Source organism: Urocitellus parryii, chromosome 5, assembly GCF_045843805.1.
Source record: "Urocitellus parryii isolate mUroPar1 chromosome 5, mUroPar1.hap1, whole genome shotgun sequence".
In the NCBI taxonomy this organism is placed as follows: domain Eukaryota; kingdom Metazoa; phylum Chordata; class Mammalia; order Rodentia; family Sciuridae; genus Urocitellus; species Urocitellus parryii.
In genome coordinates, this window is record NC_135535.1 from 137,609,919 (window position 1) to 137,636,985 (window position 27,067).

At 38.3% G+C, this 27,067-nt stretch overlaps 1 protein-coding gene across 3 annotated transcripts in view; it reads left to right on the plus strand.

Annotated features, from left to right (window-relative positions):
• Sgms1 (sphingomyelin synthase 1) overlaps positions 1-27,067 on the plus strand; it is a 258,044-nt gene that overhangs the window by 103,151 nt on the left and 127,826 nt on the right. For 2 of the 3 annotated variants that reach the window (XM_026408957.2, XM_026408958.2), the window contains exons 3-4: positions 11,911-11,953; positions 17,742-17,885. The gene's annotated coding sequence lies outside the window, so the exon portion shown is untranslated. The remainder of the gene's footprint in view (positions 1-11,910; positions 11,954-17,741; positions 17,886-27,067) is intronic. The other variant, XM_026408959.2, reaches the window with a different exon arrangement.

Here is a 27,067-nt window from a genome sequence, read left to right on the forward strand (position 1 = left end):
ACCCTGTCTTTGAATACAAAACAGGACTGGGGATGTGGCTCAGTGGTCAATTGCCCCTGAGTTCAATCCCCAGTACTCCTCACCCGGAAATGTAGAATAATAGCTAATAGTTTTATACCCTAGAAATATGTTCAAATGTTGTGACATGGAAAATATAAAACAGTAAATATAGTCCTGATGGATATAGAAGATTAGTATATAGAATATAGCAAAGTATGCAAGCAAATAAATAGAAATTATACAGAATGTAATCAAGCATTTATTTAACAATATGTGTTGGGTACAGTTCTTTAAGATACACATTAGGGAATCAAAGAGCCACTTCTGATGCTAGTCTCAAAGATTAGAAAGAAATTATTCAAAATGGTAGGTGCTTCTTACCAAGGATAAGGTTATTAGTAATTTTTTTCCCAGGAATGTTTTTATTTCTAAATATTGTTCCAAGAACTTTTAGTTTTGCAAACAGGGGTGAAGTAAGGCGGGGAATGTATATATAATATGTTCTAGAAAGATTTTCACTTACCAAAAGAGAAAATAAAATATCCAGGCCAGAAAGTTACTTTTTTTTTTTTCACTTATATAAGTCCAATATATTGTTAAATAACTGAACCACTTGAGGATTTCTGTCTTAACCCGGGCCTCCTGAGGGGCACGATGCTTTGTAAACCTTGACTGCTGCTTCTTTAACCATATGGATTTAGTTCATCATGGCAGTGAGTGAATGTAAGAATGATTCTTGTGCAGATTCAGAGAGTCAGGTGAAGCCTTTTTTTGGTCCCTGGCTGACCTATATGGACACTTATTTTTTAGCTCTGAAATACATGCAGTGGAGTGAACCCAAGAGCCTAGTTTCTTTAGGACATTAATTTGCTTAAGTTCTGAGAAATAAGAGCTTGTGATTTGTTGGAGATTCATAGTAGCCATTAGCATATTCAAGGCTTTGAGACATTTTTGGACAAAGAAAAAAAGGTAATTGCAGCCAAAGGAGAGGTTTCAATGGGATATGACTGACATCTAGGAAGGGATGGGCAGGGAGGAGAGAATGGCAATTGAAGAGGGGGAAGGAGTGACCAAGGTGACTCCCAGCCAGTTTTAGGAGTTTGTGAAACCTTCACTTCTCCAAACTAACTATGTGGTTGCAACAGGGACAGTTTTACATATTCATGAAGGCTGACATTGCTTCTGTTGGGATGAATTTTTGTAACTTTGAAAAGTTATGTTTAAAATCACACTTTTTCTAAATTACACAAATAGATCCCTTTCAAGTCTCAGTAGGGGATTGTTATTTGCAAGAATATTTGTGATTTCAACTGTGTAAATCCGTTGTGTAAATGTATTTCATGCATTATGTTTACTTATATCAAGAAACTCCTCTGTTGAATTTTTAGTTGATGGGTTTTCTTATTTAGAAAAAATTAATGATATGATTAACCTCCTACTATTTGTTTCAGTAAAGAGAAATCTATTTCTTTTTAATGTTTGTACTATTTCCTTTCAAAGAAATCTTATCAAGGTCTGAGTAGAAAATCATAAGCCCTTATTTTGAGAAGTTTAAAGGTCTGGAGGAAATTAAAGGAGAATTTGAGGAACTGGGCAAAGAAAATCCAAGAACCCTGAAATTATCAGTAGATAACAAAATTAATTGAAGTCCAGAGAATAATAAAATGTAGTGTTTGGGGTTATCTTTTATTCCAGGCATCTCTACTGGACAAAGTTTGTTTCCAGTGCTGTGGACAATTGCTTTGAACTTCTGTCAGTGACAGAGTCAGTCAGAGGTGCAGAGCCTTAGTGACTCAGATAATCCCCACAGGCCCCTCCAGATAATGTCTAGCACACCACTGAAAGGACACTTTGGAGTCTCTTGCTCATTTCCAAGTCCCGGACAGTTTTTCCTGATATTCTTTGAAAACTATTTCTTGAGCAATTTCATTCACTGAATGGTTACAGTTTTAGACTCTGACATAAATGCTCTTTTTATTTATGTTAAAAATATCAAGAATATTCCAGATAGGTATTTGGAGTTCTGGTGTCTTGTATTGCTACCATGGCCTTCACCCCCAAAGTGGAGTACTGAAAATATTATAGTTAAGGTTGTAGGCACTATTTCTTCTCCTCTAAATATTTCCTCTAATGACTAATTGAATAACACTCTCTGCTGTTTAGTTTTTTTAAACTAAGAGAGAGGCAGGGCATTCAGTATAAGTATGTATCTTTAATGAAAAAATGTAGAAATAAAACAGTATGAGAAATTCTAATATTCTGTGTACATATAACTGAAATGAGACAGCCTGGGAACTGATTTATTTAAGAATATTTATGTGCAATGCCCATTGTAAAAACCCCAGCAACTTGAGTGGCTTGATCCCAAGTTACAGGATAGACTGGGTGACATAGCAACATGCTGTCTCAGAATGAAAAAAAAGGGGGTTGGGGATATAGCTCAGTGGGATAGTGCTACTGGTTTAATACCCAGTACCACACATGCACACCTCCCCCCGCACCAAAAAATTTTTAGTGGGAAAATTTGTTAGTTTTAATTATGAATTTAATATTTAATAGGATGAAATATTGTTTCTTGTCATATGACAGCCCATATAGTAACAAATATTTTCCAGTACTGCCCCTCAAACTGTCATTTACTTTGTGAAGGAATTGATACATCAGATGCTGTCTATACTGGGATTATAAACCAGAGATTAGAATTTAGAGACCTTCTCAAAAATTGATTTCTTACTATCAGTGAGAACCCTGAGGAAAGAAATTGAAAAGTGATAAATGCATTTCTTTAAAAGCTATGCCTCTGATGTCTTACTAAGTGAAATAAGCGATTTCCTCCCGTTTGTCTTGTTAGACCAGGACGCAAGAAAAGACCACTGACTCCAATTAAAATCAAATTAAAGCAAGCTTATTATTTCGACCGTCCGGGCTGCCTTTCCCTCCCAAAACGGCGGGAACAAAACAGCAGCCCCACCTTTCCTACAGCCCAGCTTTATAGCCCAGAAAAGGGGGGTTACAGAAAACAGAACTCTGACAAGCATCACACTAATGGTAGTTTACATTTTTTTTTTTTTTTTTGCTGACCCCAACATCAGAATTTATGAAGACCATTAGAGCCTCAGAGAGGGTCGTTGTCTGGCCAGGGAAGGCCAATATGTATGAGGTGTCACTAAAGTTTCAGAGAGGGCTGCTATCTGGTCAGAGAGCCAGGAATGGGTGAGTTCAAGGCACGGGCAGGCATTCCAAGCAGATTCAGAATTTGCAGTAATTTATAGTAAAGCCGAAATTAGCTTTTCATGGCTTTGTGGCAAGATGGCTCCCAATTTTAATAAAAGATCAGGTTGGGTCTATCATTTTAAAAGAAGGTAATTATTTCTTAACTAAGTAAACATGTCTTTCTATAAAAATTTAACGTAGGTTACTGTCATAAACTTCGGTGGTGGTTGTTATTGTTATTGTTACAAGTCAGCTGAGTTTCACTTGAGAAAAGGTAGGAGGTAAGGATGTCCAAAACCTCCCAGGTTAGGAACCCACTGGGCTCCAATTCTAGATCCTGCTGTCTGTGGCAGAGACATCTGACTGGTGACTTCCTTTAGAGTTTCTTGATTTCCATTCTTGAGGCAAATAATTAGATTGGCTGAGACTATCATTTTAGCCATAGGCTCCTGGCCAGTTTCAATAACTTTCTTTGGATTGGACTTTCCTTCATATCCAATCAACTGTGTGTGTGTGTGTGTGTGTGTGTGTGTGTGTGTGTGTTTGTGTCAAGTGATACAGAAATGGCAGTTAAAAGATAACTTGAGAACACTTTTTGAACTTATTCTGGCTGCAAACTACTTAGACATCAAAGGTTTGCTTGATGTTACGTGCAAGACTGTTGCCAATATGATCAAGGGGAAAACTCCTGAGGAGATTCGCAAAACCTTCAATATCAAAAATGACTTTACTGAAGAGGAGGAAGCCCAGGTACGCAAAGAGAACCAGTGGTGTGAAGAGAAGTGAAATGTTGTACCTGACACTGTAACACTAGAAGGATTGTTCCAAATACTAGTTGCACTGCTCTGTTTATAATTGTTAATATTAGACAAACAGTAGACAAATGCAGCAGCAAATCAATTGTATTAGCATAATATTGTCCTTATTGCATGTGTAGTTTGAGTACAGACTCCAAACCTATGGCTGAATTTCTTTTAGTATGAGAGAAAGTTTCTTTTTTTCTTTACTCTGAATAAAACTGAACTGTGGGTTCTCTGTAGAAAGTGGCATTTTGGGCTTTCCCTCCTTTTGTAAAGCGATTTCTGCCTAGTTTATTGTCCAGTTAACTTTAGTGAGCTTTTAAAAGTTGGCGTTGTAAATAAAACAACTTGCAAAAAGTTTTCTGATTAAAAAAAAAAAAAAAAAGATAACTTGACTGGAGGTTGTGGCAGAATCCCCAGAAAAGGGAGTAGTTGAAGAGATACCTAAAATGTGTGTCTGGTACAAATCCAGTTTGAGTAAGTTAGTTGATTCTTGCTTAAAAGCATTTTCATTAATCTACCTTGTAATTATGTTTATGCACACCCCATAGCCCCTTATTTTTTGCCAGTGCTAGGAATTGAACTCAGGACCTTGTACATGCTAAACATGGGTTCTACCTCTGAACTACTTCCCCAGCCCTCAGATTTTGTATTTTAGTTTGTTTTTATATTGGGCTATACTTGGAATTTCTTATGGGTCCATCTTACTATTTGCTTGCTAAATTTTGCCTCTTTTAGAAATACAAAAGGCAGTTTTTGTGACTTTCAAAGTTTATTATGGTGACTTGTTTTGAATTTTCTTTTGAAGTTGTAAGGTTACTTCAAAGTATTGTACAAGTATTTGAAATTGCAAAGTTCTCATTGTTCAATGAGTTCCGTTAATTTCCAGTAAATACCTATTCTTCTCCATATTTAAAAATAATCGAGACTCAAAAGGCAAGGCACTTAGCTTTCAAGTTATTAAATCACTGCACTATATGCGGTATGTTTGGGATGTGACATGACTTGTGCTTGTGAGGCTACTTAGATTATGGTAGATTAAACATAGTGTAGAGAATTATTTTAAAAAAATTAATGGTGATTAATCCTTCTTAGGTTAAAAAATTATTTTTTGGTAGAGGAATAAGATTATAAAATGTGCTGGGCATGGTGGCACATGCCTGTAATCCCAAAGGCTTGAGAGGCTGAGGCAGGAGAATCACCAGTTCAAAGCCAGCCTCAGTAATTTAGTGAGTTCCTAAGCAAATTGGCAAGACCCTGTCTCAAAATAAAATATAAAACAAAAGGGCTGGAGATTGACTCAGTGGTTAATCGCCCCTGAGTTCAATCCCTTATTAAAACAAACAAACAAATACTGTAAAATGGACGGTACATTTTCAAATGTAATATGAAACTAATTACTTAATTACCGATCCAAAGTTTATTGGTGCACATGTAATATTTTGAGAATAAAGTTTTATTATGTCAGAAAAGATTGTGTGGACAATTTCTCCATTATTGCAAACATATTTCTATGGCTTGCTGTAGGCCAGGTGATGGGCATGGATTAACAGTGTGGGGACAAATCGTGGGAGGACATTACAGGGAACTGTGGGAGCAAACATCTAGTAACGCAATTTGTCTCTTGAGATGGGTAGTAATGAAGTGTTGAAAAGAATAACTGAATGTGGCAAGTAAAGATGGTTTTGTGGTTAACTGAGAATCTTGATTTGATATAACTGGTAATGGACAAATGCATATGTTTTTACTGGGTGCTTTTGCCCTTAAGAAGCTATGGTTGATAACATGAGGAAGAACATTTTTGCACAACTATGGTAGGGATTTAAAAACAGCCCAAAATGCTGTCATTAAATTGGAGGCAGGGCATTGCCCACGTGGCCCTCATTAACAAGGCCTGTGATGTTTGAAAACTACTTCTTCAACTTGTAAATTTCTCGGTAAAAGTTCTAGGAACCTCAGTCGCTTGTGGGCAGCTTGTGAAAGGTAAAATAGGGTTTGAGATTTGTCTCTAGAGGGGAAGGTGTAATTTGAAAATTAGTTTGAATTTAAAAAACACTTTTTGTTTGAAGTATTCTGTTCTGTGTCCCATATGCTTCAGTTATCACCAGTGAACCAACTGGGAAAGGTATTTGGCAGTCTCACAGGCTCGTGTGAAGGTTCAAATGAGATGCACAAAATATGTAGAGATTGTGTCTGTCCCCTAACATGGAGGGGATGTGTTAGTTGATGTTGTTATTTACCACAGCGAATGGAAATGTGAACACTGGGTGTGCTGTTTTTTTCTGTGCTAAACCTTGAGTTCCTTCAGGAAAGCTGCACTTCTACCTTGATGCCCAATAAATGTTGGTGGAATGAGGGCATAAAGTCCCTTATCTTTCCTCAGCACTTGGTCACTTTGGGTGGGAAGAGAGAGGACCCATTGTTTGCTTTGAGGTCACACTCAAAACTGGATTTATTTCCACCCTTTTACCAGTTCCACTTTGTTCCCATAAATTTCAATTTCCCATTTCCTGAAGCATAGTTGACAGTATTTAGAGTAACTACCTCCTTAAGTGTGTGGCGTCTTTCTCTGGAATTAATTCTCCCAGGTTCTCTCATTCATCCCCCACATTTAGTAGATGGCGATTTGTAAAATCTGTCCTTTCCTGCTGGGCAGCCTGTCCCAAACGCCTCTACTCAAATACCCTTACAGAGGAAAAGGAAAAGGAAAAGGAAAAGCCGCTTCCGAGGCAAGCTGAGAACTTGTTAAGCTCCCAGGGTAGTCAATAGATGACCTTTTATGTTTTGTATTTTGTTTTATGTTTTGGCCAAGCCCCTCAGAGGAAAGAGCTCTGTGAGTCACCTAACAGAATCCTGATTGGCTCTTAAGTTGCGTGAGGAAGGGCTGGGAGAAGACATTCAACTTTTTCCTTGTATGATTCTTTTAATCTGGAAAAAGTAAGAATGCAGCAGAGTGATGGACAGATTTAGGCTTTCCTTGAGGGTAATGGAAAGTCATTCTCCCTTGTGAGGAGAGTTGGAACCAGCTGCCAGCAAGAGAAAGCCTCCTGGGTGACTCAGTCCCCAAAGCTGAGACCATGCCCAAGGCTTTCCAGTGACTCGCGAGATAGTCAATGTTCTTCTCCAAGCAGAGGAAAGGAAGGGAGGGAATCAATGAAACTGTCTTTATTGAGAGTTAGACATTAAAGGAAGAAAATGCAAGCTTTGTATAAAAGAAGAAAACACCAGCTTTGTACCTTAGATTTTATATTCTTTTGAGCCAGGCTCTAATTTGCATAACACTCTGTTTATAAGTAAGAACAAGAAGGTTTTCAGTGTGTTTTATTATTCTAATAAAGTACAATTTTAATGGAAAAATATTATTAAATTGATCTTGTGCTGTTACTTGGTCTCTCGGTATTATTCATGTCTAATTACATGCCATCTTCCCCTGAGAAGAAGTAACTGAACTATAATAACTAGGTTGGGACATGGCTGTCAAAAATGAAGCATGCCTGCTGCGATTTCCACGTCACACATCCATGGCACACAGTGGCAACACAATGGCAGCTGATTTGAGCACTTTCAGTGTTGCTTCTGGGCAGCCACCGCCAATCAATCAGTCTCAATCAATCAGTCAATCCATCAGTCAGTCATGTTGACCTCTAAGATGAAACTTTTGCCCTCCATCATTTAAGAGGACGGAATCAGCATAGAAAGGGCTGGTCCTCCAGATGCAAACTTGTAAAATGGGAATTTGCCAGTGCTTTATAGAATGTTGGGAACTTTAATCTTTTCTCTCCTCAGCCTTGGTGCTTAAGCCCATTCATTTTTACCCTTGCAAACTTCTGTTCCAGTGTGTTTTTCTTGAAAGCAAGTCACCAGTAATAAACACATAGAAGTTTAAATATTGCTACACCAGATTTTTTCAGATTAGGAGAAGGGCACCAGATTGTGCCCTGTCCCTCCATCAGTATTCTTCTGAATGTCATTGCATTTATGTCTACAAAGATTTTCACCTCACTTTTTACTCAGTCCTGATTGAAACTTTAGAGCTATGGCCTTCTAATTTAGGATGTTTTTTCCCCCGGAAGCTCTATCATGCATGGTATGCATAGGTAACTTGCTCATTCATACAGACCTTGAAAAAACTTCTTTTATCTTCACGAAATGTATCCATTGAAAAGCAAGCCCGCAGCTTTCACTATGCATTCCCTGTGCTAGATCCCATATAAGAGTGCTCTCAGCTGCTTTAGCAGTTATCTAATCTATAAGGCCTATTTTTGTTCTCTGTCCTCAAGCCACTTGCTAAGAAGATACTTCTTCCATTTCACAGAAGGAAGGGATGTCAATATCCTTTACTTGTGATGATCGCAAAAAACAATTTGGAACTAGAAAATAGTGAAAGGACCACTAAATGCTTTGAAATTGAGGAGAATATTCCAGTACATTCATCATTAAGTCAGAACTGACTTACTTGCACAACACTGTACCCTGAAGGACTTTGTCAGACTTGATTTGGAACTCCTGTCCCACCTTCTCAACGTGTAACCTTGGTTTTTGATCTTAGACATGTTATATCATGTTTGAGCCTAGTGTGTGTGTCTGATTGAGTTGGGGTTTCACCTTTTCACTCCCTCCCCCAGTGTTCTTGTAGGACTACATGTAGAGGCATTTGATGACTTCTGACAATCATAATTGTTGTCACTGAGATACTATTTTGTATTTACCAGTGAGGATACAGGAAGACCTTATTGACAGCTAAATGTCTTTGATGTGTCCTGTTGTCTTAAAATATGATATATTTGTCTTATTTTACTCTCTCTCTCTCTCTCTCTCTCTCTCTCTCTCTGTCAAGTGGCAGAATGGAAAGTTCCCTTTTTGAATTGCGTTCCCATTTTGGCCTTGCTTTTTGAAAGTACTTATGATGGAAATTAAATAGCCCTGTAGGTTTGGCATGTTGGTGGAAATTTGCCTCTCTGCATTTGTGACTGTCTCTGAGGGCCATCATGTTCTTTTGGTGTCTCCTGTTGAACCAGTTAATGTTTCAGAAGATTACACCTTGGGAGTGTATGGGTTCCTGTGGAAACCCTTCTTGGAGGTACAGAAAGATAACTGGACTTACTCTATGGGTGACAAAAACCATTTGGTTTTTGGAATTCAAATGAAGTTTTGGATCCTGCATAACTGATTCTTTTTCTTTAAATGATTCATGGGCAAGACCAAGACAACATGTTCTGTATCTAATCATGTGGCTTTGTTTCTGAGAACACTTCCCTTTCTGTTTATGTAGACTCTAGCCCTGCATAAAATCTTTAAAGAGGAATAGCCTTGCCTCACCTACTGACATTTTTAGTTCATACACAGTCCTTCTTTTTTTAAAAAATTTATTTTTTAGTGTTAGGTGGACACAATATCTTTATTTTATTTTTATGTGGGGCCCAGGATCAAACCCAGTGCCTCATACATGCTAGGCGAACCCTCTACCACTTGAGCCACAACCCTAGCCCTTGTACTGCTGTTTTGAGACTGTTGTTACCTGTAGACTGGGGGACTGAAAGGTGAGTGACTCACCTGAGACGGAAATTCAACCAAGAGATTTTATTGGAGGGCTGCCTGAAAGGGAAGAAAAGAGAGGAAGAGAGCAGCAGTGTGAGCCTGTAAGCTTCAGTTTAAGAAGGGTTGCTTTGGCGATGTGGTGGGTGCTGATTGGCAGGTTGACGGGCAATCAAACACACACTGTGTCCCTTGGGATTAGTTGAGAGAAAACTTTTTTGACGCCCTTCAGAAAGGAGGGGGAGGGGTCAGGGATTATGTGATGTACTTCAGTGGGGAGAAACCTGATGGGGGAAATAAGACCAAAAGGCAAGGTCTCCCACATACCCATCAGGGAGTAAAACAGTTTTCAAAGGAATTGGAAGGTCAAGCAGGTTGCTACATTAGTATCTTGGTCTAGCTTCGGACACATACAAGATAGGTTATTATCTCTACTTGATAGTTGTTTTTGCATCTGTAAGAAAGAATGCCAAACCCCTTCTGGCCCTTTCCTTTATCCCCTCCATCCTTGCCTTATCAAGTCTTGGGCACAGCAGAACATTCATTCTGGACATCAGGAAGACCCCTTTCCTTCTATTTCTCCCATAAAAGCAGTCTCTGGAGAACTTGCACGTTGACCTCAAACAAGCAACCGACCTGCCAAAACACCTTCCTTAGACATGGGAACATTTTTCTGAAATAATATCACCTTGGAGCTATCCTACTTCTCTCTCCCTAAAGCATTTTAGTTTGATCTAGGTACAGAGATTCTTAGATTGCTAGATAGATCCCTGAATAATAATGATCCCTAATAACCTCAACAGCAGGCAAGACTACTGTGTGGTGTTTGAAGTCAGGGCAATATTGACCTTTTGGAAGAGTAGTGGCTATTGTATGTTCATATTTTAGTCAGCTTTTTTTTTTTTTTTTGGCTGCTGTGACTAAAAGGATCCAACCAGAACAATTGTAGAGGAGGAAAAGTTTATTTAAGGACTCATGATTTCAGAGGTCTCAGTCCACAGACAGCAGGCTCTTACTTGGGGTGAGGCAGAACATCATGGTGGAAGTGTGGCAGAGGGAAGCAGCCCATGTGATGATTAGGAAGCAGAGGGAAAGGTCGATACTTGCCAGATAGAAATATACGCCCCCAAAGAACCACTTCCTCCAACCACACCCTTCGACTTCAGTTACCACCCAGTTAATCCCTATCAAGAGATTCATTCACTCATTAGGTTAAGACTCTCACAACCCAATGATTTCTCCTCTGAACCTTCTTGCATTGTCTCACATGTGAGCTTTTGGGGGAGACCTCACATCCAAACCACAACAGTTCACTTTAGCAGAATTTTGCATTTTCTTTATGAATGTAGTCTAATAAAAATGTTTATTAAAAAGGTATCTTTCCCCTTTTATATAGTACTGTAATTCACATGTGAAAGTCTTTCATGAAATGAAATGAAGAAGCAGTTTTAATCCTTTAGTGTGATTGAAGGATTGAAGTCTGTGTATTAATTTTTTGACCCTACACCTATGGACACGGTCTGAGTCGTTCCACTTAGCTTGCTATTGATTGCATTTTTGTAGAAATGAAAATTTAAACATTTTGTTACCCCTTTCTATTTCAGAGTTGTAGTTCTTTTTTGGGTATTTGGAATTGAACCCAGATGCGCTTTACCACTCAGCTACATCCCTAGCCCTTTTTATTTTTTGAGACAGGGTTTGCTACATTGCTTAGGGCTCACTAAGTTGCTGAGCCTGGCCTTGAACTTGTAATCCTCTTCCTTCAGCCTTCAGAGCTGCTGGGATTACAAGCATGTGCCACTGCTCTTGGCCAGAGTTGTAATTCTTTTTTTTTTTTTTTAATTTAAGTATTTATTTTTTAATTTTAGGTGGATACAGTATCTTTATTTTATTTTTTTATGTGGTGCTGAGGATCGAACTCAGTGCCTCATGCATGCTAGGCGAGCAGTCTACTACTCAGCCACAACTCCAGCCCCCAGAGTTGTAATTCTTATAGTTTGAATAATATGCTTCCTAGTTTATTGTTCTCCTTATAGTATATTAGTGCTTATTTGCCTAAATAGAGAAGGGTTAATTTATGAAGGCACATGATTTAAAAATTCACACTGTCCTATTGGATGCACTTGGTGTATGATATTTTATTGGTGTTGGATTTACATTCCTCTTCTGCTTGGTTTTGCCTAATTGCAGGTTACTTTGAATTTCATGACAACCAAAAGTAAGCTGGGAAGTGGGAAAGGACATTTTCCCCCTACGGATGGATAATAAGAAGTGAATAATAATTATCTTGACTGGGTTTTTTTTTCTTATGAGCAGTTCATTATATGAAGAATGAACTTTAATATATTTAATTTCCTCCTAGATCATAAGGAAGACTGATGGAGAAAAGTAACAACGTGATTCAGGTAAATGGAGTTTTAGACTTCTTTATGTATCTTTTATGCATAGTTTAATATTCTCTGTATATTTACATTGAGAAGATCTAAACCAACAGTTGTTTGTGACCAATCTGAAAATATGAGAAATAGGTGGGGGATAAAACTGAAATGGTCAAGCATATATTTCTGCCATTTAATTAATTATATATGTATATTAAACAATCATGTGTTTTTTTTTTTACAAAACAATATTGTAACTAATGCTTTCCTACCCTAGAATAATTTTCTTTCAATTTTTTGATATACATATTTGACATTGGAATCTTCATTATTAGAGTTAGAGTTTAGTATTTTCTGATAGTCACTTACCTATTTCTAAACAACATAGCATGTTTTAATTGCCATTTATTGATTTCTGTTAAATTTTAGACTAATGTATTGATTGATCCTTTAATTTTGTTTTGTCTTTGTTATTTTTCCATCTCTCTGTGTTATTCTACTTTCTGAGAGGTTTTCTTGGTATCTATTGAGTTTTTAATTTCAGCTAGCATGCTTGTAATTTTGAATTTAATTTTTGAGGGCCTCTGAATATTTCCTTTTTAAAAGTAGAATAGAGTTTTTGTTTTGTAGTTTACACGTTTTCTCCTTTCCTTTGAGAATATGAATTGTATTATTTTGCTGGTTTTCTCTGCTCTTTACACATTTTTTCTGTATGTCCCCCTTTTTTATCTGGTTGTTTGATCCCTGCCTTTAATGTCAAAGATTTTTTTCTGAAATAAATGGTGAGAATTGAGTTTTCTGTTCATATTTAAGGAGACAATAGAAAATAGACTGGAAACTTCGTTACCTGGAGGGCTTCCCTGTAGTTCTTGGGCAGGGACTTGTTTATATCAGTGGGTGACTCCTATTCATCAGAATCTGGACATTTTTTTTCCCCTTGGATATTTTACTTTCTCCAAAAAACATTCCTCTATTTACCTTTTTGTAAGGGTTAAGCCTGCCTGAGAGGATTTGGGGGAACCAAGCAGGGAAAGCCAGGGTCTCACCATCCACACCTGTAATGGTTAGATCTAAATGCCTGTTCAGCTTTTTCTGGAGTCCCTGAATCTGAAGTCTTTCTGTGCCCTTTTCTCCAAAGTAAACTTCCATCTGTTACAGGATTAGGATGGTTTATGTGGCTCTAACTGATGGGAGAGAGGATATTGGGTTCTAACTGCTTTTCCTTCTTCTTTTTGCTTAAAGCAGCACAACTTTGTTATAACAGTTTGGTAATTCAGGAAGCTCGGCTCATGCAGGTGTCTCTAGGCTGGAATGAAAGTGTGCATGGGCTGCATTCCTTTCTTTTTCTTTTCCTTTTCTCCCTTCCTCCCTTCCTCCCCTCCCTCCCTTCCCTCCCTTCCCTCCCTTCCTCCCCTCTCTCCTTTCCTCCCCTCCCTGCCTTCCCTCCCTTCCCTCCCTTCCTCCCCTCTCTCCCCTCCCTCCCTTCCTCCCCTCCCCTCCCCTTCCTTCCTCCCCTCTCCTCCCCTCCCCTTCCTTCCTCCCCTCCCCTCCCCTTCCTTCCCTCCCTTCCCTCCCTTCCTCCCCTCCCTCCCTTCCCTCCCTTCCTCCCCCCTCCCTTCCTCCCCTCCCCTTCCTTCCTCCCCTCCCCCCTCCCCTTCCTTCCTCCCCTCCCCCCTCCCCTTCTTTCCTCCCCTCCCCCCTCCCCTTCCTTCCTCCCCTCCCCTTCCTTCCTCCCCTCCCCTCCCCTTCCTTCCCTCCCTTCCTCCCCTCCCTCCCTTCCCTCCCTTCCTCCCCCCTCCCTTCCTCCCCTCTCTCCCCTCCCCTCCCCTTCCTTCCTCCCCTCCCCCCTCCCCTTCCTTCCTCCCCTCCCCCCTCCCCTTCCTTCCTCCCCTCCCCCCTCCCCTTCCTTCCTCCCCTCCCCCCTCCCCTTCCTTCCTCCCCTCCCCCCTCCCCTTCCTTCCTCCCCTCCCCCCCTCCCCTTCCTTCCTCCCCTCCCCTCCCCTTCCTTCCTCCCCTCCCCTCCCCTTCCTTCCTCCCCTCCCCTCCCCTTCCTTCCTCCCCTCCCCTCCCCTCCCCTTCCTTCCTCCCCTCCCCTCCCCTCCCCTTCCTTCCTCCCCTCCCCTCCCCTCCCCTCCCCTCCCCTCCCCTCCCCTCCCCTTCCTTCCTCCCTTCCCTCCCTTCCCTCCCTTCCTCCCCTCCCTCCCTTCCTCCCCTCTCTCCCCTCCCCTCCCCTTCCTTCCTCCCCTCTCTCCCCTCCCCTTCCTTCCTCCCCTCCCCTCCCCTCCCCTTCCTCCCTCCCTTCCTTCCTCCCTTCCTTCCTTCCTTCCTCCTTCCTTCCTCCCTCCCTCCCTCCCTCCCTTCCTTCCTTCCTCCCTCCCTTCCTTCCTTCCTCCTTCCTTCCCTCCCTCCCTTCCTTCCTTCCTCCTTCCCTCCCTCCCTTCACCCAGGGGTGCTTAACCACTGAGCCATACCCCCAGTTGTTTGTTATTTTTCATTTTGAAACTAGGCCCCACCAAGTTGCTTAGGGCCTTGCTAAATTGCTGCAACTGGCTTTGAACTTGGAGATCCTCCTGCCTTTCTGGAGGCTCAGGAGAAAACTCAGTTTCTTACTTTCCCAGCTTTTGGAAGTTGCCTTGTCCCATGACCCTCTTCCATCACTAAAGGCAGCAATAGTAGGCCAAATATAGCTCACATTGCATTTTTCTAATTGATTTTCTACCTATCCTTTCTACTTCTAAGAACCCTGTGATTATACTGGACCTATTCAGATAATCCAGGAAAATGTCCCCAATTTTTCTTCATTGTGGTAAAAAAGCACAATATAAAATTTGTATAGTGCAGTAGTGTTAACCACATGCACATTATTGTGCAAAATAGCTCTAGAATTTTTTTTCATCTTGTAAAACTAAAGCTCCCTACCCACTAAACGGCTACTGTTTCTCTCCTTCCTCTACCCTGGGCAATCATCATCTACTTTTTGTTTCTTTAAGTTATAAAAGTGGAATGAAGGCAGTATTTGTCTTTTTGTGACTGGCTTGTTTAGCTTAGCATAATGACTTCAAAGCTCACCCATGTTATAGCAAATGATGGAAGTTTCTTCTTTTTTTGTAGTTGAATACTATGTCCATTGTGTGCATATATAATATTTTATTCATGTATTCATCTGTCAATGCCCATTTACCACCTAAATGGTGCACTGTTCTTGAACAGTGCTGCAGTGAACAAGGGTGTGTAAATATGTCTTCAAGTCAGTGCTTTCCATTCTTTCATATGAATACCCCCAGTGGAATTGCTGAATCAGCAGTTTCATTTTTAATATTTTGAGGAACTGCCTGGTTGTTTTCCCTGGTGACTATACCACTTTACATTTCTCCAAGAGTATACAAGGATTCCAGTTTCTCCACATCCTTGCCAACACTGTTTTCTGTATTCCATTTGAATGGGTGGGAAGTAATATCTCACTGTGGTTTTAATTTCCAGTTTCCCCATGATTAGTGATGCTAAGCAACTTTTTATGTGCTTGTTGACCATTGTACATCATGTTTTGAGAAATGTCTGTTCCAAGTCCTCTGTCCATTTCTTAATAGGTTTATTGGAGTTTTTGTTGTTCAGTTGTAGGAGTTTTTTTTTTTTTTTAACATCCTGTAAGATTTACCAACACAAAAGATATTTTTTCCCATTCCATAGGTTGCCTCTTCACTCTGTTTATTGGTCCCTTTGTTGTATGAAAATCTTCACATTTTATGTAGTCCCATTGTTTATTTTGTTTTATTGCCTATACTTTGGGTGCTATGTACAAGAAATCCATTGCCAAATCCAATGGCGCCATGTCTTATAAAGCTTTCCCTGGGTTTTCTTCTATGCATTTTATTGTTTCAGATCTTTTTTTTTTGGGCTGGGGATGTGGCTCAAGCGGTAGTGCGCTCGCCTGGCATGCGTGCGGCCTGGGTTCGATCCTCAGCACCACATACCAACAAAGATGTTGTGTCCGCCGAGAACTAAAAAATAAATAATAAAAATTCTCTCTCTCTCTCTCTCTCTCTCCTCTCTCACTCTCTCTTTAAAAAAAAAATCTTTTTTTGTGTGTGTTTGTGCTATTTTCATGGTCAGTCTTCAGAAAGTTGTTTCAGATCTTAATTCTAGAACTTTAAGCCATTTTGAGTTAATTTTAAAATATGATAGAAGGGTACATGTGTGTTTTATATAGACAGCCTGCTCTTTTCAGTCCCCTTCAGACTCTTTTCTTCTGAGGAATAGGAAGCTGCCTTCCTTGGCCTTTCAGGGCCAGTTAGCTGGCTTTTCTTTGCTCTTCAGACTCTGTAGTCACCTCTGCTGTCCCAGAGGTGTCTGCTGTCCCTTTGATGTCTGTTGTCTGTCCTATCCTTTTGTCTTTGTGGATTCTCTTTTTCTCTTTACTATCATTATAATGGGGATTAAGAGAGAAGCAGAGATAAACAGGCCTATTCTATTGGCTATCTATAACCCCCAAATTTATATTGCTTTTGAAAATTATATTTTAGAGACTTTTTAAAAAGTTATCTCATATTTCCTTCTGTTAGGTTCAACCTCTCAAAATAATTTTTAAAATCTATTTCTTTGCTTTCTTTTTGATAGTTTGTTAAGTGACCCACAAGCATCCCCAAATGACATTTTTACTTTCCAATATTATTTTCTTATTCAAAATAAACTGAGATTATTGTCACGTGAAACAATATTAACTTTGAAGATTTAATCGAATACTTTTAAGTTAATGGCAGGAGTATCCTAGTTTTGTTTTATGTTAGTTATGGCACCTGCTTTTTGTGATTGTACTTAATTATTTGCAGGTGTAGCCTGATTTTTTACAGAATAATTAAATGTGGGAGATTGCCAAGTATAATGAGGTTCTGAAGAACTATCAAGAGAGCAGTTTAGGGGTTGGAGATTTTAGCTCAGTGGCAGAGAGAGTGCCTGCCTACCACGGGCAAGGCCCTGAGTTTGCCCTTCAGCCCTGGGGGTGAGGCAGAAGGGGTGAGGGGAGAATGGTTTCTTTTTGCTCTAAGAATTGTTTTTTAGAATTAAATCTCTTACTTTGCTCAAGATATCACTTGTATCAGTTTTCACATGGGACCCCCTATGATCCCCTCCCCACCAAGATGACTTCAAAGGAGCTTATTAGTGTCTTGAAATTTAAGTGGGGAGAATGGGACAGTCTTTTCCTCAGATACTCAATGATATCGCACTTTTGTGAACCTGAAAGGATTAAAGATCCACGTTTATATAGATTAACACAGCGTAAAAAAGAGGTGTTACTGACATGATCAAAATAAAAACACTACTTCCTAGTTACAATTACATTTCATAATCTTTCACATGTAAATACAAATTATGAATGAGGGACTAAATGAACAATGGTCTTTATTCTTTATTAGGTGCCAGCTTCCTGGTTTTTGCACACAGCCTTTTGTATACACATAAATATAAAAGATATCATTTGTGAGGGTAACATTTTGGCCTCAGAGAGATGACCATCTTTTTATAAGTCATCTTATAAAGAGGTTAACTCAGTAGTTTACCTTTGTTTTCAGTTTGAAGTGCTGTCTTTTATGTTGTATATATTTTATGCCAATAAAAAATAAAAGGCTAAAAATAGAAAATAAGAAAAATGGAGGATGAGAGGTGGAGAGGGCCCATTGTGAATTTTTTGTTTCCAACCTAATGAATACTTTAATGCTTTTATTTACAGTGAACTATACTGAATTCTAAGGTTCTTTTAGTTTATGAATTTTATGATTCCACTTTGGAGTTGTTAAGCTTGAATGTTCCTCTGTTCTAGGCACACCAGTGAGTTCTTGGGGATGCACAAAAGTGTCCGGTTGAGAAACTTATGATATACAAGACAAGACCCTGCCTCAGGAAGCGTACATGAGAATAATTTTAAAGGAACCTTTTGGTAGATGCAAAACAATAGCAGTCCAAGGTATGTAGTAATGGAGAGCGTGGACTGAACTCGGTGTGGCCCACTGTGCTGTACTGAGTCAAGGTGAGCTGTTCTCTGGGAATGGAGACTGCTTAGTCACAAGTGTCTGTTGTTTCTTACCCTTGATGGTGTACTGGGATGTCATTCTTCACTGCTGGGGCAGCTCTTTCTCAGCACCTTCAGGGTCCTTCCTATTGTCTGAAGGACAGTGAAGAAGGTAGTGATAACCTTTGACTCTGTCCAAATGAAAGTGATAGGAAATTTCTAGCCTAGGTCTCATTGCCTTCTTTCCTAGGAGCAAATGTGTGCCCCTTGAACTGGCTTTCATTATTGGCTTTCCTCTTATCCTGAGCGTCATGAAAACCATTTCTGATTGGGCAGGGATTGCATCAGATTGACTTGTTTCCTGTAGTCATTTACTTTAACCTGCTTGTCTCCTTGACTCCTTCAGGTTACAGTGATAAGTGCCCACTTCATTTTCTGGCTTAAACAGCCTTTAATTTTTATCTCTTCAACAGTGTTTATCACCTAGGTCAGGTCACCATTATTTTATGTCCTATATCTTTCAGTGGACATCCAGCTTTTGATGCATTATCTCTTTTCTTTTGGTGTAGCCTGTCAGGCTGTATGTTACCTTGGTCCTATAGAGTTTTTTTTTTTTTTCTTTTCTGCCAATGTAGAACATTAGAAATGTACCCTGTGCCAAGAAGTTTACATATCTTTGGTTGTTATGCCATTGTGGAAGCATTAGAAAGTCCCTTTTTGTGGATAAAGAAATGGATGTTCTAAGTGGTTAAATAACTGACCTACTATTTCTCATAGAGTAATTGGCAGAAATAGGATTCAGCACTAAGTCTGTCTCAAATTATGTACTATGAAAGTAATACACTGTGCTGTCTCCTTTTTTTGAAGCAGTGTTTTAAAAATATTCTAATTCTTTAGAATATTTCAATCATTTAGAATTTTTAATCATTGACTCTAGTTTTTTATCATTGTTTCTTTGCCTTCCATTTCATGGTATCTTACTTGGTTTATAATTATAGTTACAATATTCTGTTTAGGATATTAGGATTAAATATTTTCAGCATTTATTATTTTCATAATTTCTGTGAGGATATATTAGTATTATGAGGTATTATTGAAATATATCCTCTTTCTAACGTAGGCTCTGCTGTCTTTACTGATCCTGTTTGATCGTGGTGACAGCATAGAAGGCAGTGCTTCTACATTTCCAGCTTCTACATTTCCTATGGGTCTGTGGTGCCATTTTCACCATTGCCCTGTTTTATTCAGTGTGGGCTTAGAGAAGATGATACAGAGAAGAATGATATGATTTTTCCAGTTCACAAACTTGTTTCAGAGCTTATATCCTTTAAAATATAGACCACCCAGAGTTGGGATGAGGCTTAGTGGTAGAGCACTTGCCTAGCATGTGTAAGGTCCTGGGTTCCATCTCCAGCATTGAAAAAATAGATAAATTAGTAGAATAAAAAATGGACCTCCTGTTCAAGTGCTTTGCATTGGCTCATTGACCACTTTAAGTGTATAGGGCTGACAAGTTGTCCTGGATGATTTAGATTTTAAGAATATACGGCATCCAGGGCTGGAGTTATATCTCAGTTGGTAGAGTGCCTCGCCTAGCATGCGTGAGGCATTGGGTTTGATCCTCAGCACCACATAAAAATAAAATAAAGGTATTATGCCCATCTACTATAAAAAATATTTTTAAGAAAGACTGTATAGCATCCATTTTTCTCCCTGATAAGGGGCTACATGATTTTAAAATTCTATGTGTTTAGACTTCTGAAGCATTATTAGGTTAGTAGATGCTGTACTTACTGTTATATTTTAAATATTCACTAAAATTCTGGAAATCGGTGTGGTCAATTTCGTTGAAAGCTGAATAAACTGAGGCTTGTGTCACATTCACACAGTTAGAAAATGGGGGAGCCAACTTGAACCTGGATCTGTTGATTTCATAGGCTGTGTCTCTGATGATTCCAGAGCCTCACTGACAGTACACAGCTGTGACATTTAGATGGCAAACCGTCTAAATTTTCTTATATTTTGCATTCTTACGAAAGCAGTCTTAAACAGTTGAATAAGCCTCATCTGCTTAAGTGGAGGCTTCTAGATGGGACTGGAGCTGTGCACTGGTGAGGCTTCATCATAGAAGTAGTAATTCTGGTTTATGACAGACTGAGTGGCTCTTGAGAACTGGAAGGTGTGTCTGCGCGGGCTGTGTCATTTCCCACACGGGGCTTTCCCAGATGCTTGTAGCAATTAGGCTGACTCACCTTAGCAGTTGCATTGAGCAGCTGTTCCATCCACAAGTTGGGACTGGAATTTGGCCACACAGTCATACAGTTAAGAACAGCTCTGACATTTACATACAAATCACAGAATTTTAGGTATATCGCATCTTTTCTCTGTGTAAGATTTTATTTTGTGTTAATTTTTTTTTCTGATTTTACATAGAAAATTTGGCAAATGTTGAAAAGTGTAAACATAATAGAACCAACCACCACTCAGCCACTGGTAATATTTTGGTATACATATTTCCATTTTTATTCCTATGAATATGTATTCCATTTAAAATAACAAAATTAAAATCATAGTCTTCTATATTCATTTTTACTTAGTATAAATACAGTTTTTCTCCCAGATGCTTAAATATTATTATGTACTTTCAGTGGCTACAAAATATTCCATATAGGCAATAGCATAAGTGAGTCCATCCTGCTGTTAGGTGGGCCTAATCCTTATTTAGCTCCATTGCAGTCTCACCAGATTAATCAACAGTAGGATAGATATATTCAAATAAACAAGAACTCTGTAATTGCCACTTTCATGTATCTTATAAAATAACAAATGATGGTTATCATTGATGGATGAGAAAATCCAGTTTCATTCACTTTCTGTATTATATCAAATGATGAACTTGGCTTGTAAATTTTCCAATCCAAATACTGTGCATGATTGTGCGTGATGCATTGGAAATTCTGTTTTGAATGGGTAATCTTGGGACCTCCTTTTTCTTTCTTCAAGGTGGCCCATCTGTGACAAGTAACTTAAGCTTTTATGTATGTAGTTAGGTGTAGTCTTTCAAATCCTGATTTGCAGGTGATTTACCCTCCTAGTTCACTATACAAGTTAGTTAAACCTTTTTCCCTCCTCTTTCTTGGCTACATAAAGGTGCGCACAGAATATAATCCCCAATTCAACTTCCTTTAACTAGGTACTAGGTTCCACCTCCTAGAGTTTCTATATCTTTCCAATAGTCTATTCAGCTATGAATCCATCAATAGATTAATCCACTGATGAAGTTAGAGCCCTCATGACCCATTCATGTTCCTTAAGCCCTGCTCTGAACATGGAGGCTTCAACAAATAAGCCTCATTGAGTGCCATAGCACACACCTGTAATCCCAGCTATTTAGGAGGCTGAGGCAGGGGGATCACAAGTTCAAAGCCAGCCTCAGCAATTTAGTGAGGCCACCAGCCTTAGCAACTTATTGAGGTCCTGAGCAACTTTTGAGAGATGTCGCAAATAAAAATAAAAAGAGCTGAGGGTGGGCTCAGTGGTTAAGCCAAAAGAGACAGGTAAACATTTATCAGAAATGTTTTACTTAGAAAAGTCTTATGAAGCTTGCTCCATGATATATTGTTATTTTTTCTTCCTTTATGCTATCATTATTAAATCATCCTCTTCCTCACTTAGACCATTGCTTTTCAGAGTTGATTTCTTATTGAAACCTTGAAATTCCCGAGTACCACAGAAGAGGTACTTACTGTTCTTATTGTTCTGCCAGTCAACAGTTCAGCTTTTATATATTTTATTTATTTAGTTTTTAACAAATTTTTGTTGAATGGAGGCAGTCTGCTGCTTAAGCAAGTGAAGTCTGAAAATCACTGTGGCATGTAGATGCTTAGGGAGGATGAAAACAAGATGGAAGATGGATATTGGCGTGGTTTTACTTCAGGTTTCCATTATCCCTGTAATTCTGCAGTGGCACAGTTGCTTCTTGGGTTTGGTGTTCACCATAGGCCTTCAGTTGGAATTTCATTGGTTGCCCTGCTGATGGTGATTACCATAGAATAAATCAGAAATATAAAATAGGCTTTTAATGTTCATGTCAGTTAATGTTGGAAGTATAACCTGTTCCAAAGAGTTGGGTTTCTGTATTCCAGTTGATGGGGATTACCAAATGGGAAGGTGTACTTTTCATCAGAGTGATGTGTATGAAGGTCAGTGTAGCATTCTGTGCCATCTTACTGAAGTCTATTTCCAGACTCTTAAAATACTTTGGCTCTGTTAAACTGCAGATTACAATTGGCAAATCACAGAACTGACCACTCCCGAGTCAGCAACTTGAGTTATTTGTTGGAAAGCTAAGACTGAGGAATGACCAAAGAATTTACAGTGGACTAATTTATAGTTGGAAATCCGAATCCTTAATCATTGTTAAAAATATTAACTTTATTTATAGAATAGTTGACACAGTAGTATCAATATATGAAGTTCTTAATGTGAATATATACTCAGTTATTTGAAGAATGAGCTTAATCATGAGGTGTAAACCATTTCCCCCTGTTTTCTATATCAGGAGAGAGGTAAATTATGGCCAGCTCACAAATATAACAGGATGTGTTAGAGACACATAAGGCCTGAGCAGTGTGTATATGCTAGCTGCATATGGTTTCTGGCCTATTTCTTGCCATACTCTGTGGACTGACACAACTGCCAGAGTGACATTCACCTTGAACAAGATGTGAAGAATGACAGCTCTGGAATGGCACAGTGCTTCAACCCCAAGACTGCTCATTCACTCTGTCATTCATTCATCTGTCACATGTCCATTGAGCATCTCTACTTTGGGCACTATTCTAGGTGCTAGACTACAATACTGAGGAAGGCAAACAAGATCCCTAATCTGGTGTAACTTATACTCAATGGGTGTAGGGCAGGATGGTGCAAGGGATGAGTAGAAAAGAGGCAAACAACATTTCACATATGATGCTAAAAAGAAAATAAATTGGGGAAACAATGTTTTGGTGGTACCAGAGAGGGTCTGTCTAAGTTACTTAGGCCTTGCTAAGTTGCTGAAGCTGACCTTGAATTTGTGATCCTCCTGCCTCAGCTTCCCAAGCCGTTGGGATTACAGGTGTGTGTCAAAGCATCCAGCTATTTTTATTTCTTAAAATAATGCCTCTTCCACATCTTATTTCCTTCTGGAAATTGAATAAAATGTATGTTAGATTTCTTCCTTCCTTTTTCTTCCCTTTCATATTTTTGATATCTGTCTGTATTTGTAAACAATTCTGGACAGTTTTTTTTTATTTGTCTTTAGGTTCACTTTTTCTTTGTTCAGTTACTTATATATTCTGCTTGCTATTTATTTATTTTTTTCCCACATTTTTTGATTGGTACATTATAGTTGTACATACTGATGGGATTTGCTGCTAAATATTTGTACATGCACATAATACACAATCTATTTTGCTTTTAAAAATTGCCCTTGTTGAAGGGGATTTTTTTTGGGGGGGGCAGGGTACCAGGGATTAAACTTAGGGGCATTCAACCACTGAGCCACATCCCCAACCCTATTTTGTATTTTATTTAGAGACAGGGTCTCACTGACTTGATTGCTGAGAGTGGCTTTGAACTCTTGATCCTCCTGCCTCAGCCTCCCAAGCCTCTAGGATTACAGTGTATGCCACTGTGCCCCGCGGGATTTTTATATTAAAATTTTTTTTAACCTACTCTTTTATCCCCAGAGCCCCTGTGAAGGTCTGATACCTAGTACATGTTGCTCAATAAGTAAAAAGAATTAGTGTGAAGTTTTTTTATTTTTAATTTTTCACCATTATTTTTGGATCCTTCTTCATATTAGTATGGTATTTTTTAGATGGCATTTTCTTTCTTTCCAAACCTCTTATTTTTGAGACATATTAAATATGCTTATTTTATGCTGATAATTCCAGTATTTAAAGTCTTTTTGATCTGACTCATCTGCCCTTTTCTCACGAGAAAGAAACTCTCGCTCATGGTGTCTTATTTCCTTATGTTTTTATGATTTTTTTTTTTTTTTACCATGAGCTTACGCTCCTTGTAAGTTTTATCTGTATGAGTACTTTGAAGAGTTGATGACAGTAGATTTTCCCAGAGAGTATTTATATTTGCTTCTTCTGGGTTCTGATAGCCATTGTCAATCTGGGACATCTTTAAATTCTCTGCTTGAGGTATCTGAAGCACACAGTGTAAATTTGGCCCACAAAACTACATGAGTTACCAGTGGTTGGCATGAATTCTCAGGGGAGATTTTCCACCCCTGAAGAATGCTGGTGTTAAACAGCAGTGCCTCTTTTGATGCAGCAGGAGTATTTCTAATGCACTCCTATACTGAAGGTGTGGTGCTGGGGGGACTGATTCTGTGCAAGGGTTTGTTGATGCTTCTACTTGGGTAGCCCTGGTTTAATCTCTAGGCCCCTGTGAGATTGTTATAATGCATGTTCGAGTCGATCAAGGTCTGGTTTCCATGCGTTCCTACCCCCAGCATTCTCATTTTTACTTTGTTTTGACGTTCCTTACTTTATTGTTGCCTTACTGGTACATTAAAAAGATTTTATATTATATTCCTCTTTTTTATTTTCATTAAGAGAGCAGTCATATATCTACATGGTGTTCTGTAAAAATGGAAGACCTGTTTTTTTATGCTGTGCTTTCAGTAGGTGTTTCTCAGAGATGAAGTAGAAAGACATTTAGGGCAGAGCTAGAAAGGTTATTAAAAACTTGGGTACAGCCCAGCCTCTTCTTTTGAATTGATGGTCTTCTATAATATATATATATACTGTATGTATGTATATATACATACATACAGTATATTATGAAGTAGATACTAATCCTTTATCATTGTTTGCTGAGTCAACTGAGATCTTGATGCCTTGGGGATATTATTTATTGAAATGAGATTTATTTGATTAATTGATTAATTATCTGATATTTTGCTGTGTCATATAGTTTTATTCTTATAAGTTGAAATAGATTCTTGAGTGATACCCAATGTAAGAGAAAATTATTTTTCCATCACTTCTGCCATGCATCCATATAATGATGTCCTGAGAGAGACACTGATGTACCTCTGTCTACATTCCATGTTGTTATTTAATTTGATTCTGAATTAGAAGAATATTGTTTGTAAGTGAAAATAGTTGTGATTAGTAGACTATAATTACAAACAAAGCAAAATCATTTTTGAGAACATAACTTTTAAAGTCATAGTTTAAATGCATATTGTGGGCTGGGGATGTGGCTCAAGCGGTAGCGCGCTCGCCTGGCATGCGTGCGGCCCGGGTTCGATCCTCAGCACCACATACCAACAAAGATGTTGTGTCCGCCGAGAACTAAAAAATAAATATTAAAAAAATTCTCTCTCTCTCTCTCTCTCTCTCTCCTCTCTCACTCTCTCTTTAAAAAAAAATTAAATGCATATTGTGCAGATCTGCAGAATAAGTTTAACAATTTGAAAATTGAGCACTAAATAAAGTGAGAAACATTGATATTTGACAGAAATATGTAACACATACCTGCGCTTCTCACTAACCCAAAGGATCATACATGCTGTTTTGAATTTTAATTTTATTTTTCTCAAAATCTCACTAGATTTATTTTGCAGAGGGATCTTCTACCTGTTACTGATCCACTGTAAGTAGCTCCCTGGCCTGCCCCTCAGTCAGCATTACTGCATTAGAACACACCTTCTTGGAATTATATTATATAATATTTTGTGTGACTGAAGCTGGTGAACATTTTTGAAATATTCAATATTAAGCAAATATTAAATGGACTAAATGTTGATTTAAATTGGTGGAATTAAGGTAATCAGAATAATGAGAATAGTTGCCTAGCACAGTTATGTGTTTTGAGATTCTGAAAATTAGTAGTCTGTTTTCAGTATTCACCATGAAGGGAAACAGAAACATAACAGGGTAACACATCAACTGGACAAAAAGAATGAATTGTCAGCTGCACACTTACATAAGGCCAAATTATGAATGGAAATTTTAAAAGTAATATTTGAAAGGCTTAGGGAAGTTTTATTTGTTATCATGGTTTTTGAGTATCTGTATTTAGAAGTTTTAATTTTGTAAAATATGTCAGCACAACAGCTCTCTAGTGTTTTGTTTTTTATTTTTTTATTTTTTGGTACCCAGAAAATTGAACCCGGGGGCGCTTACCCACCGAGCCGTATTCCCAGCCCTTTTTATTTTTTTATTTTGAGACAGGGTCTTGCTCAGGGTCTCCTGAGCACTCTAGTTTAATCAGGAAGAAATGATTATTTTAAGAATAATTGTCGTGTTTACTTTGACTCTGGAGAAAAACTGTTTGTATCCATTGTTATAAATATCTCTAAGTTTTAAAATCATTTTGTTCAAAGCATTACTACTAATTTTTGCTCAAAATTTGAGAACATATCTTTTTCCAGAGTTTTCTTTTTCTTATGCAATTACTTGTATTTTTTATACAATGAGCATATTTCTGAAAATTATATCAATTATGTCTTTAATATATTGAATACATTTAATAAATTTTAGTTGATAAGGAAAGTTCACTTATTCAAAGGAGATGTGGATAAGTCTTTATTTTTTATTCATGGATTTAAAATCTTGGGGATACTCCTCATAATTTTTATATTACATGAAAAATGTATCAGATATTTGCTTTGACTTTATATATGTATTTTTTCCTGTATTTGTTTGGGAAAGAAACGATAATAGAAACAAAGATTGAGTAGCTTATTTTTTGCAATCTTAGTCTTCCAAAATGTTTGTTGTAAAAGTGTTAATTATTAATGCATTCATTTATAAACTCCCAGTCAAAAAAATAGTAATTAAGAAAAATTTTGATGACATGATTATTGCTCTGATTTTATCTTACATTCTATTGTTTTTCCCTTCGGTCAAAGTGAATGAATCAAAGTAAAATAAAACTGGGTTACCTTGTTCAGTTTTGTTGTCTGTTTTAGTTATTGGGTTGTAGCAAGTGGTGAAGCACATAAGAATTTACACTTGTAGCCCATAATCTGTTTTCAAACTCACTCTACTCCCAAACTTTGACCTGTAAAAGAGAAGTGCAGGGGCTGGAGCTGTGGCTTAGTGATAGAGTGCTTGCCTAGCATACAT